Source organism: Mustela nigripes, chromosome 7 (assembly GCF_022355385.1).
Source record: "Mustela nigripes isolate SB6536 chromosome 7, MUSNIG.SB6536, whole genome shotgun sequence".
In the NCBI taxonomy this organism is placed as follows: domain Eukaryota; kingdom Metazoa; phylum Chordata; class Mammalia; order Carnivora; family Mustelidae; genus Mustela; species Mustela nigripes.
The window spans coordinates 119,993,147-120,010,695 of NC_081563.1; the positions used below are offsets into that span (position 1 = coordinate 119,993,147).

The following is a 17,549-nucleotide window of genomic DNA, read 5'->3' on the forward strand; positions in this document are numbered from 1 at the left end:
GTTCAGATGGAGGATGAGAACTGACCACGGGCACAGAATGATGGAGGGAACTTGAGGGAGAATGGGGTCAGTGCAGTGGTGGGGCTGAAACCCAACTGCTATGAGTTTAGAGAAGAAAGACATTGTGAGTCCAGGCAACTAACTCAGTAAAGGACTTTGCTTCAAGCCCTTAATTTCCTCTCGGCCCTTACGGATGCACACTCGCCCTTCCACTGGGCTCTGTGCCCAAGGGGCTGATCTGTGCAGACCACACCAACGGGCCCCTTACCCTCTGGCTTCCAAGGGGGGGTCTGGCAGGGTCTGGGAGAGAGGAAGATGACCGGGGTGTCCTCCACAAGAGGCCTCTCTACAATTCTCTTCTTCATCCTCCCTTCTCTGGCTGTTCCTGAGCTATAACAGCTCAGCTGTCCCTAGCTCCAGGGTCCTGTACTGTCCCTTGTGGCTCCTCTATACCTTGCCCTTCCCTTGGAAAACAGTCCCTTCATAAACAAACCCTCCTGGAATTGTCCTAACATAAATGTGTCTTCCATTTCCTGTTGAGACACTGACTTATTTAAGCTATAAGCCAAGAACTGAGCAGATATCTGGAAAACTTAAAAAAAAAAAAAAAACTTTGTTATCATGAAAAATTTCAAGGTATTTTAGAGAGAATATTAAAATAAACTCTCAAGGGGGCGCCGGGGTGGCTCAGTGGGTTAAGCCGCTGCCTTCGGCTCTGGTCATGATCTCAGGGTCCTGGGATCGAGCCCCGCATCGGGGAGCCTGCTTCCCCCTCTCTCTCTCTGCCTGCCTCTCTGCCTACTTGTGATCTCTCTCTGTCAAATAAATAAATAAAGTCTTTAAAAAAAATAAAATAAAATAAAATAAACTCTCAGGAACACATTACTCAGCTTGAGCAACTAATTTATGGCCCCTCTGATTTCCTCTAATTCCTGCCCACTCCCCACCACTGCCACTGGATTATTTTTTTTTTAAGATTTTATTTATTTTATTTGAGAGAGAGGGAGAGCAGTGGGGAGGGGCAGAAGGAGAGAGAGAATCTCAAGCCGACTCTGCTGAATACAGAGCCCAATCCCACAACCCTGAGACCATGACCTGAGCTGAAACCAAGAGTTGGACACTCAAGTGACTGTGCCACCTGGGTTATTATTTTTTTAAGGTTTTATTTAGAGAGAGAGCCCATGTGTGTGCACGAGCAGGGGGGAGAGGCAAGGAGAGGGAGAAAGAAAATTCCAAGTAGACCCCACACTAAGTACAGAGCCCAACACGGGGCTCAATTTCACTTCTCTGGGATCCTAAACTGAGCCGAAATCAAGAGTCAGATGCTTAACTGGGTTATCGTAAAGCAGATCCTGGACATTGTGGACGTTCATCCATAAGTCAGTCAATGTGGACCTCTAACAAAGTAAGCAATGTTTACATAACCATAATACCATTATCACACCTTGAAAGTTAATAGTAAATTGGGGCACCTGGGTGGCTTAGTCCGTTAAGCATCTGACTCTTGATTTCAGCTCAGGTCATGATCTCAAGGTCATGAGGTCAGGGCTCCATGTTGAACATAGAGGCTGCTTAAGAGTCTCTCTCCCTCTGCCCTCTGCCTCTCCCCCACCACTACCCTGCTGGCACATGCATGTTCTCACTCTCTCTTTCTTAAAAAAAAAAAAAAAAAGTTAATACTAAATCACTAATATCATCAAATACCCAGTCAATGTTCACATTTCCTAATTGTCTCACAAATGTTTCCTACTCAGTTGGTGTGTGCCAGGAACCACACATCCAGGATCCAGAATCTTCCAGGGCTCCTAAGCTTCTAAGAGCCCCCTACATCTGCTTTTTCCCTTTCTCATCTTTTGGTTGAAGAAAACAGATCATTTGTCCTTAGAATTTCCCATTTTTCATTTTTCTAACTGCATTTCTATGGGGTCATTGAACACGTATCCCTTCCCCTGCACTTTCTGTAAATTATTAGTGAGATTTAGAGGCTGGTCTGATTCAGATTTGAGTTTGTAGCAAAAAAGAAAATACCCCTAGGCATCTCTGTGTACATCTATTATATCTGGATTTACACCTTTTGGGGAGCAATGAGCACATCTACTCTCCAGATCCCCATTTCTAAATACCATTCTCCACTGAAAGGAGCCAGGCTCCTTGGAGAAAAGGCTGATACCAAGGCTGGGGCAGGAGGAGTTTATTTATTTTTTTTAATATTTTATTTATTTATTTGACAGAGATCACAAGTAGACAGAGAGGCAAGCAGAGAGAGAGGAGAAAGCAGGCTCCCCGCTGAGCAGAGAGCCCGATGTGCGGCTCGATCCCAGGACCCTGGGATCATGACCTGAGCTGAAAGCAGAGGCTTTAACCCACTGAGTCACCCAGGCACCCTGAACAGGAGGAGTTTAAATGAAAGTGAAGTATCTTCTTGCACCATAAAGTAAGGATGTGTTCAAATAATGATAGAGACTCATTGGAAGGACATACAAGCCAGCTTCAATGGCCTTCCATTGGACACATCTGAGATAATTTGAGCATCAAAATAAATAACAATATTAATGAATTATAACCCACTGAATATTCATGGATATAAATAGATAAGTAAGCAAATGGGAAGAAACTGCTCTCTCCTATAGTAGAATGTCAATGAATATGTAACTTTATATTTTGGAAGCTTTTTATTTTGAAATAACTTAAAAGTTACACAAAACCTGTGAAAAATAGAACAAAAATCTCCTATCTACATTTCACCAAGATTCCCCAGTTGTCAACAATCCCCTATATGTAGATATTTGTAAGTGACACTACAGACAAAGGGCTGATATCCAGGATCTATAAAGAACTCCTCAAACTCAACACACACAAAAGAGATAATCATGTTTAAAAAATGGGCAGAAGACATGAACAGACACTTTTCTAAAGAAGACATACAAATGGCTAACAGACACATTAAAAAGTGTTCATCATCTTTAGTCATGAGGGAAATTCAAATCAAAATCACATTGAGATACCACCCTACACAAGTAAGAAACCAAAACAGAAAGTTATATTCTTTTGCCGTTGAATTGTAACATGCAAATTTCCACCCCATTTCCCACATGTGTCTCCTCGTGCACATGTGTTGGCAGAGATGTAAGAGAATATCCTTACAATAATTTCTTGGCAGTGAAACGAATGGGTCAAAGTAACTTAAACAATATGATCACATTGTCCTTTATATTAGCTTCCTAGAGCTGTTGTGACAAATGACCACAAACTTTGTGACTTATGACAACAGAAATTGATTCTCTCCCAGTTCTGGAAGCCAGAAGTCTAAAGTCAAGGTGTCAGCAGGGCTCGGATCCCTCCAAAGTCTCCAGGGAGGGATCCTAACTTGCCTTTTCCAGCTTCTGTTGGCTCCTGGCACTCCTTGACTTGTGACAGCATCTGTTCAGTCTCTGTCCCTGTCTCCATGTGGCCTTCTCCCTGTGTGTCTCTCTGCGTGTCTTCTCTTCTTCTCACACAGATATTCCCATTGGATTTAAGTCCCAACCTAGTCCAGTATGATGTCTTCTCTACCCTTACCTTAATACATCTGCAAAGATCTTATTTCCTTTTTTTAAATTGTGTTATGCTAGTCACCATACAGTATGTCACTAGTTTTTGATGTAGTGTTCCATGATTCATTATTTGCGTATAACACCCAGTGCTCCATGCAATCTGTGTCCTCCTTAATACCCGTCACCAGGATCACCAATCTCCCCAACCCTCCACTCTAAAACTCTGTTTGTTTCCCAAAATCCATAGTTTCTTTTTTTTTTAATTTTTTATTTTTTATAAACATATATTTTTATCCCCAGGGATACAGGTCTGTGAATCGCCAGGTTTAAACACTTCACAGCACTCCAAAGTCCATAGTTTCTTATGGTTCATCTCCCACTCCGTTTTCTCTGCCTTCGTTTTTCCCTTTCTTCTTCTAATGTCCTCCATGCTATTCCTTATGTCCTACAAATAAAGTGAAATCATATGATAATTGAGTTTCTCTGTTGACTTATTTCACTCAGGATAAAGTGTTGATGCAAAAGTTGGGTATTCATCTTTCCTGATGGCTGAGTAATATTCCACTGTGTATGTGGACCACATCTTCTTTATCCATTTGTCTGTTGAAGGGCATCTTGGCTCTTTCCATAGTTTGGTGACTGTGGCCACTGCTGCTATGAACATTGGGGTGCACGTGCCCCTCTTTTTACTATATCTGTGTCTTTGGGGTAAATACTCAGCAGTGCAAATGCTGGATCAGAGAGTAGCTCTATTTTAAATTTTTTTGAGTAACCTCCATAATGTTTTCCAAAGGGACGGCACCAATTTGCATTCCCACCAATGGTGTAAGAGGGTTCCCCTTTCTCCACAACTACACCAATATCTGTTGTTTCTTGTCTTGTTAATATTTGCCATTCTAACTGGTGTAAGGTGGTATCGCAATGGGTTTTGATTTTAATTTTCCTGATGATTAAAAATGATGAACATTTTTCCGTGTGTGTTAGTGATTTGTATGTCTTCTTTAGAGAAGTTCTGCTCATGTCTTCTGCCCATTTCTTGACTTGATTATCTGTTTTTGGGTGTTGACTTTGAGATATTCTTTATAGCTCTTGGATATCAGCCCTTTGTCTGTAGCGTCATTTGCAAATATCTTCTCCCATTCTGTGGGTTGCCTGTTTCTTTTGCTGTGCAGAAGCTTTTTATCTTGATGAAGTCCGAAAAACTCATTTTTGCTTTTGTTTCCCTTGCCTTTGGAGACGTGGCTTGAAAGAAGTTGCTGTGACCAATGTCGAAGAGGTTACTGCCTATGTTCTCCTCTAGGATTTTGGTGGATTCCTGTCTCATGTTGAGGCCTTTCATCCATTTAGAGTTAATCTTTGTGTATGATGTGAGATAATGGTCCAGTTTAATTCCTCTGTATATAGCAGCCCAATTTTCCCAGCACCATTTATTGAAGAGACTGTCTATTTTCCACTGGGTATTTTTTCCTGCTTTGTCATAGATTAGTTGACCATAGAGTTGAGAGTCCATATCTGGATTCTCTATTCTGTTCCATTGGTCTATGTGTCCGTTTTTATGCCAGTACCATACTGTCTTGGTAATCATGGCTTTGTAATATAACTTGAAATCAGGCAACGTGATGCGACCAGATTTCTTTTTCTTTTTTAACATTTCCTTGGCAGTTCGGGGTCTTTTCTGGTTTTATACAAATTTTAGGATTGTTTGTTTCAGTGTTTTGAAAAACACCATTAGTATTTTGATTGGGATGGCATTGAAATTATAGATTGGTCTGGGCAGCATGGACATTTTAACAATATTTATTCTTCTAATCCATGACTATGGAATGTTTTTCCATCCTTTTGTGTCTTCTTCCATTTCTTTCATGAGTGTTGTGTATTTCCTAGAGTATAGATCCTTTACCTCTTTGTTTAAGTTTAATCCAAGTTTTCTTATGGTTTTTGGTGCTATTGTAAATGGAATTGGTTCTCTAATTTCTCTTTCCACAGTTTCACTGTTAGTATAAGAAAGCAACTGATTTCTGTGCATTGATTTTGTATCCTGCCACATTACTGAATTGCAATATGAGTTCTAATAATTTGGGGATGGAGATTTTTGGGTTTTCCACATACAGTATCATGTCATCTGTGAAGAGAGACAGTTTGACTTCTTCTTTGCCAGTTTGAATGCATTTTATTTCTTTTGCTCTCTGATTGCTGCTGCTAGGACTCCTAGTATTATGTTGAACAATAATGGTGAGAGTGGACATCTTTGTCATGTTTCTGAGCTCAATAGAAAGGCTCTCAGCTTTTCTCCATTGAGGATGATAATCACTGGGGGTTTTTCATAGATGAATTTCATGTAGATGAGGAATGTTCCCTCTATCTCTATACTCTGTGGAGTTTTAATCAGGAAGGGATGCTGTATTTTGTCAAATGCTTTTTCTGCATCAGTTGAGAGAACCATGTGGTTCTTGTCTCTTCTCTTATTTATGTGTTCTATCACATTGATTTGTGAAAGTTGAACCACTCTTGCATCTTATGGATAAATCCCACCTGGCCATGACAGATATCCTTTTAATGTATTCTTGGATCCCATTAGCTAGGATCTTGTTGAGAACTTTGGCATCCATATTCATCAGGGATATTGGTCTGAAATTCTCTTTTTTGACAGGGTCTTTGCGTGGTTTGGGGATTAAGGTAATACTGGACTCAAAGAAAGAACTTGGAAGTTTTCCTTCTGCTTCTATTTTTTTGAAATAGCTTCAGGAAAATAGGTATTATTTCTTCTTTGAATGTTTGGTAGAATTCCCCAGGGAATCCATCACGTCCTGGGCTCTTGTTTTCTGGGAGAGTTTTGATCACTGCCTCAATCTCATTACTAGTTATGGGTCTAGTCAAGTTGTCAATTTCTTCCTGTTTCAGTCTTGGTGGTTTATAGGTTTCCAGGAATGCATCCATTTCTTTCAGGTTGCTTAATTTATTGTCATATAGCTGTTGATAATAATTTCTGATGATTGTATTTATTTCCTTGGTGTTAGTCGTGATCTCTCACCTTTCACTCATAGTTTTATTAACTTGGGTTGTTTCTCTTTTCTTTTGGATAAGTCTGGCCAGTGGTTTATCGATCCTATTAATTCTTTCAAAAAACCAGCTTCTAGTTTCTTTAATGTGTTCTACTGTGTTTCTGGTTTCTAATTCATTGATCTCTGCTTTAATCTTAATTCCTTCCCTTCTCATGTGTGGGTTAGTCTTAATTTGTTGTTGATTCTCCTGGTCTTTAAGGTGTAAAGATAGTTTGTGTATTCAGGATTTTTTTTTTTTTTTGAGTGAGGCTTGGATGGTTATGTATTTTCCCCTCAGGATCATCTTTGCTGTGTCCCAAAGGTTTTGGATCAATGTGTCTTCATTCTCATTGGTTTCCACGAACTGACTAAGTTCTTTGATTTCCTGGTTGACCCAAACATTCTTGAGCAGGATGGTCTTTAGCTTCCAGGTGTTTGAACTTGTTCCAAACTTTTTCTTGTGCTTGAGTTCCAGTTTCAAAGCGTTTTGGTCTGAGAATATGCAGTGAATAATCTCAATCTTTTGGTATCAGTTGAGACCTGAATTGTGACCCTGTATGTAGTCTATTCTGGAAAAAGTTCCATGCAAACTTGAGAAGAATGAGTGTTCTGTTGTTTTAGGGTGAAATGTTCTATATATACCTATGAGGTCCATCTGGTTCAGTGCGTCATTCAAAGCTCTTGTTTCTTTGTTGATTTTCCGTTTAGCTGATCTGTCTGTTGCTGAGAATGGAGTGTTAAGGTCTCCTACGATTAAGGTATTATTATCAATGTGTCTTTTTATTTTGGTTAATAATTGGCTTATGCAGTTAGCTGCTCCCATGTTGGGGGCATGGATATTGATAGTCGTTACATCTTCTTGTTGGATAGACCCTTTGAGAATTTTATAGCATCCTTCTGTATCTCTGACTACAGTCTTTAGCTTAAAATCTAATTTGTCTGATATGAGAACTGTTATCCCAGCTTTCTTTTGCGGTACCTTGGCATGAAAGATGATCCTCCATGCATTCACTTTCAGTCTGGATGTATCTATAGGTATAAATGAGTCTCTTGTAGACAGAATATGGAAGGGTTCTGTCTTTCTATCCAATCTGCAACCCTGTGCTGTTTTATGGAAGGTTTTAGGCTGTTCACATTGAGAGTAATTATTGACAGATAAGATTTTATTGTGATCGTGTTGCCTGTGAAGTCCTTGTTTCTATGGATTATCTCTGTATATCTCTATTCTGTATCACTCTTGGGGTCTTTCTACTTTGATATAACCTCCCCCTTAATATTTCTTGCAGGGCTGACTTAGTGGTCACATATTCTTTCAGTCTCTGTAGGTCCTGGAAGTTTCTTATCTCTCCATCTATTCTGAGTGTCAGCCTTGCTGGATAAAGAATTCTTGGATGCATATTCTTCTCATTTAATATACTGAATATGTCTTGCCAGTCCTTTCTGGCTTGCCAGGTCTCTGTGGACAGGTCTGATGCTATTCTGATGTTCCTCCCTCTGTACTTAAGGAATCTCTTCCCCCTTCCCCCTAACTGACCTTAAAAAGGTTTCCTTGGTCCTAAGATTTCCAAGTTTTACTATTATATGCCTATGAGTTGATCTGCCCTCATTGATCTTGTGTGTGTTGGGGGGGGGGGGGTGTTCCCTCTGCCTCTAGGACATGATTGCTTGTTTCATTCAACAGATTGGGGAAGTTCTTGGCTATGATTTGGTCAAATATACCTTCTAGTCCTCTCTCTCTCCACCCTCTCAAGGATCCCAATAATTCTGACATTGGAACATTTCATGGTGTCATTTATTTCTCTGACCATCCCCAGCTCCGATGAACCAGATAAATTCATAAGAAGTTCCCTCAAAAAACAGGTGTCTGACCATGACTTGCAATTCCTGTTGCAGCTCTCTTGTCCTGCAGCTGCCTCTCATCCACTGTGTTCCTACATCTCCCTGATTGACTTCCAGTACTGCTGGAAGTACTCCTCTCAAATATCCCTTCTTTGGTCAGCAAGGCAGTGAGAGGGAAAAGCCCCAACCATTCCTCCAAGGAGGACCTGTGCCATGCCATGTGAACACATCCAAGCACCTATGTCCTCACAACCATGAGAGTTTGCAGGGGAAACCAACCAAGAGAGATCCCATGCCACCACCCTTCTTTGCATTTCTAAGAACATTGTGATTTCCAAAGTCTCTTTCTCTGGGGTTCAAAATTGCACCTCCTTCATCTGCCACAACCCTGGGAGGTCACTATATTTGTCCAGTTTTTATAAAAGGAATACAAACATTTGTAGAGGGGATAAGCTTTCTCTGAGTCCCACACTGAAGTGGTAACAAAACTGGTATCCTCTGCACATCACAGGACTCTCTCCACCGCTAGCATTTCTTGTTCCCAGCCTCCCAGCCTCCCTAGATGAAACTAACACACCCACTTTAGAAGGAAATAATGAGGATTAAATAAAATGATGTTTGTCAAGTACTTTGTGCCATGGCTACACATAGTAATGATGACAGCCTTAATTAAATTTTTAATTCCAGTTTCCCTTTTCTAACCATGTAATTATTTGTTTCATATCCATCTTCTCTGCTAGACTCTATACTCCAAAAGGGTAAAGATTGCAACTGCCCTCATTAATACAATCAGAAAGGAAGAAAGAAAGGCAGGTAATATTCTACAGAAGAACATGACAAAATCTAAAGCTTTCATACCATTCACAATGCCTAGAATACATCCTAAATTATTCAATGTGCAAAAGGCAGAAAAACATGACCATCCTCAAAAAAAAAAAAAAAAAAAAAAAAAGACAATCAAACGAGACCAACACCTAGAGGATCCAAGTGTTGGAATTAGCAGACAAGGGTTTTTTTTTAAGGACCTCTTCTAACCATGCTTAAGGACATAAGGAAAATATGCTCATGATGCACAAACAAATAGGACATCTCAGCAGAAATACTGAAACTTTAAAAAAGAACCAAATGGAAATCCAAGAGCTGAAAACTTACAATGTCTCAAATTTTAAAGTTCACAAGATGGATTTAAGAGTAGATTGAAAGTGGTAAAAGAAAAAAAAAAAGTAAGCAACCTCAAGAGAAAATTTTCAGTCTAAACAACAGAGAGAGAGAAAAGTTTGAAAAAACAATGAATTGAGCCTCAGGAACTGATGGAACAATATCAAAAGACCTGACATAAATGGAATTGTAGGCCTAGAAAGAGAAAAGAGAATGAATAAGGCCAAAAAATTTTTAAATTTTTAATTAAAATTTTAAAAATTTTAACAATGGCTGTAATTCAAAAGTGTCTCAAGTTAGTGAAAGGTATAAAATTGCAGGTTCGAGAAGTTCAACTAAACCCAAGTAAGATAAATATGAAGAAAACCACACTTATGTACATCATAATACAACTGCTGAAAACCAAAGATTAGGGGGAAATTTTGAGAGAAGTCATAGAAAAATGTCACAATAAGGAACAGTGATTTGAAGGATCCATGACTCATGGACACCATGACGGATCCATGACTCACGGACTCCATGACTCCATTCACAGCTGTGGAGACTGTGAAAGTGTAACTTCTTTAGAGTGTTGAAAAGAACAACTATTCTATATCCAGCGAAAATATCCTTCAAGAGTGGAAGGTGCAACAAATTAAGGAATGAAGAGGTCACTGAGGCACAGGTAGAGCATGATGATGGTGGCATGGGGGTAGGGCCCATGGAGGTAGAGTTGCCCAGGGAAGCCTCACTGAGAGGGGGACACCATAAGCTGCACCTGAGAGCTGAATAGCAGCCAGCCTTGGGACAAGTGTCACTCCCCATCACACCTTTGCTCTAGCGTGTACCTGGTAGGGGCACCAAGAATTTGTATGGGATGAAAAAAGAAAAGAATATATGGATGAGAATATATGGATGGTTGTTATATGAAAGGCATCAGACTTTGTCTGGACAGTTCTAGAATTCTAGTCAACTAAGGTCCTGGGGCCCACAGGTGGAATTTGCAGAGAAGCAGGAAAGGGTTCTCAGAATTCTGGTAATAGAAAAGAGTTTGATGGCTGAAAGTTCCCAAGGTGGAGAACAGCTGATGAGGGGAGTGGCAGAGACTCTAGTGCAAGCTAGGAGGGGCAGATGGTGGTGTAAAATCTCACCCGCCCAAACGGAGAGGAGGAGGTGCCCCAACTCAATTTGTGAGAGGGCAGGTTTCGCCTGGAAAGTGATGGAAGCTGAGTTCTATGTTTCTTACTCTTCAGCGTGCATCAGAATTACCTCGAGGGCTGCTCTGAGTGTTTGCTTTAGTGTGCTGAGCCCCTGGGACTTGTATTTTAAGGTCTTCTTGGGGTGATTTGTACCAACAGTGACTAAAGGACTCCACTGAGAAACTCGGGCTGGCCACAATATTTGGTCTCCACCCTTTAGACCCTTGGCAACCAGAGAGGGAGATGATGAAGTAACCGGACCTCCCAAGCTGCAACAGGAAATCCAGCAGAGCTGTTCCCCAAAATGCATGCAACAATCAAAAATCACATTATTGAGGGCTCTCTGACCGCAGAGAGAAAAATGTTTATGCTTCATAAAAAAGCAAACAAACAAAAAGAAAAAAACCCTAGATAATTGCCATTATATTTTACTATTATCTACATTAACATCATATGTAAGGAAACAGAGAAAGGATATTGAAAAGGTCTATCTGAAAATGTTGAAATGGCTCACCTTTGATGAAAAGGAAACAAATCTTTTATTCCCTTTGTGCTTGCCTCTACTACCATATTTTGAGCAACACATATATATACTCATTTGAGTCTTCCCCCTGTTGGTTAGGCAAAACAAATTCAAGATATGCAAGGCTTCTGGAATTTCCAGTGTCCCTCATCTGCATTATAAATGCACTTCAGGCATGTGAGTTTTGTAACTTATCAAGGGAACAGATTTCATTTAGGCTGCTTTTTGGCTGCAAGTTAGAGAAAATGGTAATGAATTATTGTCTTATGTAACAGCAAATACCACAGTCAGCAGTTCTGGGTTTGGCCATTTGGACTTGGCCCATTCGGTGGCTCTGTGTTTAACCAAAAGGATAGCTTCTTTCTGTTTTGGCAGTTTACCCTGGGCTGGCTCCTCTCACTACCCCAAGGTGGCTGCCACAGGTCCAGGTATCACATACCTACATGACAACCTCCAGCAGCAGAGAACTACGACTCCTCATGCAGCTTATGTCCTGACAGTGAGGAAACCTTCATCAGGGGACTTCAACACCTCTCCATGGCCAGGAGGGGATCATATGCATTTTCTAAGCTGGTCACTGGCAAAGGAATGGTATGACTGACTTAGACAAGTCAGAATTTACTAGAATGACATGGAGGAGGACTGGACAGGAACAAAACCCAAGGTTTGCTCGAAGGAAGATGGCTTCGTGTCAGGCAACCCATCGGCTTTCCTACATAATGCTTCTTCATTTGGTCCACTCGAGTGTGAGAGATGAAAAGTCAAGGTCTTAAGTTTATTCAGCCTCTCTACTCTTTCATTCATTCGTCCATTATTTACCGAGTGCCTCTTATAGATCAGAGAGTGTGTTAGGAGGAAGGTATACAGTTGTAAATAAGATAAGGAAGACCCTATCCAGGATGCCTGGGTGGCTCGGTGGGTTAAACCCTCTGCGTTCAGTTCAGGTCATGATCTCAGGGTCCTGGGATCAAGTCCTGCATCAGGCTCTCTGCTCAGCAGGGAGCCTGCTTCCCCCTGTCTCTGCCTACTTGCAATTTCTGTCTGTCAAATAAATAAATAAATATCTTTTTTAAAAATTAAAAAAGATAAGGAAGACCCCCTTTCCACACAATGCATATATTTTAGCGTGTGGTTTTTGACTTTCAGAGGGGAAGAAAAGTGATTTTTTAAAAAGGTGGTCCATGTGGGCGTGAAATAGACCAGAGATAAGCCACAAATGAGAAGTGGGTTGTGGTTCCGGGCTCTGGTTTCAGAGGCAAAGCCAACAGCCAGTCCCCAAATGAAAGACAATTGTGAATGAGTTTAACTTGGTTGGAGGGAACATAGTAACAATCTAGCAAAACTTGCAAAGACCCCAGCAGCCAAAGTATGTGCTTGTAAGAGAATTCCCACAGACATAGTCACACTGGCCCACAAATCCCTTTGCACAATGATACTATTGGCGGTATAGTTTGTCACAGCAAGAACAGAACTAATCTAAATGTCCATCAAGAGATGACCCATCACACAAACAATGAATCCACATAATGGAATAGTCTGCAGTCATTCAGACAGGGCAGATCTGCACCCTGAGCGTGCTGATGTGAAACCAACTCCAAGGTCAAGTTTTTGTTATTGTTGTTTTAACATTCACAGGCAACTCTTGAATGAGTCTCATTTGCAGACAGTGAGGTGAAGTTGGCCAGCTGCCCTTTATGTGATTTTTTGCAGTTCAGTCCTTCAAAGAATGGATAGTGAAATCAAGTCATTTCTCCTGATATTTCTCCTTCTTATTTTTCTTTGTTGTAACATTATATATAAATGTATGCATATATGGACATATCCCTTCAAAGAGAAGGGATATCCTGTGAAGGAAGAAATCAGACAATAAATTTTTTAAAAAGACTATGGAAATTAAAAATCTGAATTTAGGGGAGGGTGGCAGGCAACACATTCTTTTCACAGAGCTGAGACACAGCAGACAACCGTCTTCAAAATCGGGAATGGAAAAATACCAGACACTTAGCTGCAGAAGAAAGCCCGGGGTCTTGGCTTTATAGCTTTTGATGTCTTTGGAATTGGGCTTGGGCATCAAGTGCCTTTTCCAGAAGAGGCCAGAGAAGATCAGTCCCATTTGGTTTTTAAGGCCTTAGTCAGCCCAGTGGCCACAGATGCTGGAGGGACACATCGTGGTGGGAGTACACCAAGTTCTTCCCCATCCAGTCCTAAGTGTAGCCCCCCCACCCCGCCAAAGTGAACATAACCAGATTTGCTTGTTTGGGGTCTGCTTGTTGATCCCATAGGTTCCTGGATCTCCACCCAGTTTAACTGTTAAAACACTCCCAGACAAGACCTCACAGTCTTTGATTATGTAAGGTTTTTCCACGAGGTCTTCAACAAACTCTCCTAAGGAGTCCAGAGTCTTCTCTGCCAGCCTTTTATGGGTGGTCTCATCCAGAGAGCAGAATCCCCCGAAGTTCCCGCTGTCCACACAGTCATCAAACAAACACCTGCTTTTTGACATTCACAATGTAATGGAGGCCATGAAGGCTCAAACCAGCAGGCCTGGGTGTGCAGGTTGCTGCAGTCCCCATGTGCAGGCTAAGGCAGGCGTCCTCCATCACCCTGGGAGGTGCCCCGTGGGGCAGGAGTGGGTCAGCTGCAGGGCACCGAGTGACCACATGCTGTTCACAGTCTGCGGCCACTGCGCCCTCCCTCCAAGTTCAAAGACATGTGGATGTAGAGGACTCGTGTTACCATGTGCGCTTCTGTTGTCACAAAGGACTTCTGCAAAGATGAGAAAGACACTGCCTCTGGGACAGAAACCTGGAGGCCTGGGGACAGTAGTGAAAGGAAGAGATGTTATCACCCTTTTATACCATTTGTACTGTTTTTATCATGAACAGATATTGTCTATAAGGATATTGTGTAAACAGTGGTGCCTGGGTGGCTCAGCTTGGTCCGGGTCATGAGATCGAGCCCCACTGGGGCTCTGAGCTCAGCACCAAGTCTGCTTAAGGTTCTCTCTCTCTCTCTCTCCCTCCCCTTTTGTCCCTCCCCCTGCTCACACCCTGTGCACACACACTCTCTCGCTCAAATAAATAAATAAATAACTTTTGAAAAATGTTTTGTAATCAGTAAGCTAGAGCTTCAGCTCAGTTCTGGAAGAAGGTGAGGGGTGGGATTGAGTCTGGATAAAGGACTAATAACAGACACAATATTCTTGATGCAGGTCAAGGTCTGTGCAGGCCTGCGGTGCACCCAACAGAGAGTTCAAGTGGTCCCACCATGGGGGAGAAGAAAAATGCCAAGGCTGGGCCACCCCTGGGTATTCACAGGGTGGCATGCACTCCTTATCTTTGGAAGAAGAGGGATTTCGGTGGTGGCCAGTGAGGAGACCAGTCCCAGGACGAGGTGGCAGAGGGCACACTAAGTCAGATGGGTACAGGATGCCTGGGAGGTTCCGATGAAGAGGTAGTGTCCGTGAATGTGTCAAAGGCACGCCGTCAGTACAGAGTTTGTGTGGGGCTTAAACCCTGGAGTTCTGATGCATGAACTTCCAATTCACTGGACATGACCTCAAGTTTTGGCCAAAGGAGAAGTGAAAGCCACAATTAAGAGGTCTTCTTTACTGCTGGATTTGCATCTCTGGCAAGATGAGATGTCTCAGGAGGTCAGCTTGAGGGATGGTCCCCAATGCATTCGACCTCTCTGCCTAGGCTCAGCAGGTTCCAGACACCCTAGTGCATTCCCAAATGTTATTTAATCTCCACAGAAATCCTGCAAGCTTGGTAACATTATGCCCATTTGGGGGATGGGATAGAGGCTTATGGAGGGACAGTCATGTAGGTCCTTGATGCAAATTCCAGCATCCCCAAGACTTGAACTGCTATCCTCACTCCTTACAGCTGATGGGACACTGTTATGAGCTGGATTACCCCCGGCAAATTCATATGTTGAAATTGTAGCCCCCAATACCTCAGAATGTGATGCTATTGAGAAATAGGGTCATTGCAGAGGTAATTGATTAAGATGGGTCATTAAGGTGGGCTTCTAATCCAACAGGACTGGTGTCTTTATTGAAAGAGAGAAATTTGGAGACAGCCACATGCCCAGGGAGAACTCCATGGACAAGGAAGGCAGAAGCTACAAAATGACAACGATTGGCAGAGAGCCCCAGAAGCGAGGGGACTGGAGTGAATCTCCCTCGCAGCCCTGAGAAGACTCGAAGATTCCTCGATCTCAGACGTCAAAGCCCTGGAACTGTGAGAAAATAAATTTCTATTATTGAATCCTGCCAGCTTGCTCACCCTGTCACATAGGCTCAGGAAACTGACATGGGCAGTCTGAGTCTGTTCTGTCTCCCAGACTACCCTGAAGTCCAAGCCCATGGGCCCCCTTCATGTAGATCTCCATCCCCCGGCTGCTGCTGGAGCTCTGGGCAGAACCCAGACCTGAGCTGGCCAGGCTCCTGATTAAACTCTTTCCAGGAGGATGTCAACAAAGACCCTCTACTATCCCTTCTCCAGACCATCTGACAGGAGAGAGGAAAAGATTCTTGACTGTTCCCCTAAACAAAACTGAGACAAAGGGGCCTCCAGAAGAATGGGGATGTCCTAGAGACGTAGGCACTGCGACAAGCAAAGAAAAGGCAACGACCACCCCCCTGATGTCTCATCTTCCAAAGGGAAGTGAAACTAGACTCAACTCTGGCCACAGGCCTAAGATCAAGGACAGTTCTCCCAAAGGTTGGTTCTTGCCTGGAACAACTGTTTGGAATTAAGCGCCTCAGTAACAGGTCCCCCCGGGGGCCTCAGTCTACTTACCCTGAGTTGATGGATATCAAGTTTGGTCGATGCTGAGAAGCCTCAGCATGGGCCACTCACCACCCCTGAGATACACAGAGAGGACTTCCAGCGCTCCCTGGTAGCCCCTCCCTCCTACCTTACAGGTCAGAGTAGGGGAGAGGGAGGGTTGCATGAAGAGACAACCAGCCCCGCCACATACACACGTGCACACATGCATGCCCATGTAAGCACACACGCACGGATACACATATACGCACGGATACACTCACGTGCAAACATGCTCACATACCATTGCACATGTGGACATACGTGTACACGCAAGGGCACATACATGCTTGTCTGCTCCAAGCCGTGAGAGCCTCCAGATGCCTGCACGGGGCAGAGAGAAAACATTGAGTGGTGGAATAGGAGATTCAGGTTTACAAGCACAAGACCAAGTCGTAAATTAAACTGAACGTGATGGAAATGTTTGAATCAGGACCAAGAGGTCACGAAAGGAGCCACTATCTAGGGGAAAAGGAAAATGTAACACAACATAGAGATGATCAATGATGGGAAAATGAAAACTCTTCCTTGTTCATACTTCAACCAGGCTATCCAGGCCCTTCAAGAGGAGATTCTGTCCACGTTTAAGCCTGGTCTTCAGCCACGCTCTCGTTCATTCCCGCCTCTCACCCTACAGTTCCCTGTGCTTTCCAGGATGTGCAGTGCTGCCTCAGGCTTCCGTGTCTTGGCTCATTCTGTTCCCTCTGTCCAGGATACCTTTCCTCTCTGTGACTACTTACCAAACTCCTACACATACTTCGAAACCCAGACCAAGTGCCTCTCCTGTCTTGATTGCTCCCTCTCTGGGCTCCCATGGGCCCTAAGATGTAAGGTGTCAAGTCACCTTCAATGTCTTACCCCAGTGGCGTTTCATGTTGTTTTGTTGCAAAGGCGATAGGAGCCGATGGGATGCAGAAAAGGGTTGAGAGCCAGACCCCTCGCTGTCTGTCTTGTTATACGGATTGACTGCTGAGCCATGTGGATGTATTTCCTATGTGAAGAAAATTAAAGATACGATACAATAAAAGAAGGATTGGTCCGGTGGCTGTGTGCACTGTTCTACAATAAACAGGAGTGAAGTACTGACAAATGAAACACCCGGGATTCCTCTCAAAGATGTAACGCTGCACGAAAGAAGGCAGTCAGCACAGTTGGGATGCAGACTGCTCGGTTCCATTTGCACAAAGCTCTGGAACAGGCAAAATGAATGGACAGTCTCAGAAAGCAGGTCCATGGTTTTCAGGGGTAAGAGGTGGGATCAGACACTTAAAATGTCTGCATTTATTGCATATACATTATACCTTAATAAAGTTGATTTAAAACAATGTAAGCAAGAGGAAAAAAAAAATGCGAAGCCGTCGGGAGCCTAGAACTGCAGAATCCATTTGTTGTATGTGTAGCCTGGCTGGCGATGGTCTCCCGTGGTTATCAGTGGGGACCGCAGG

At 42.8% G+C, this 17,549-nt stretch overlaps 1 pseudogene; it reads right to left on the bottom strand.

The window, feature by feature from the left end:
• Window positions 1–13,342: 13,342 nt before the first annotated feature.
• On the bottom strand, window positions 13,343–13,872 carry LOC132022438 (frataxin, mitochondrial-like; annotated as a pseudogene).
• Window positions 13,873–17,549: the final 3,677 nt, after the last annotated feature.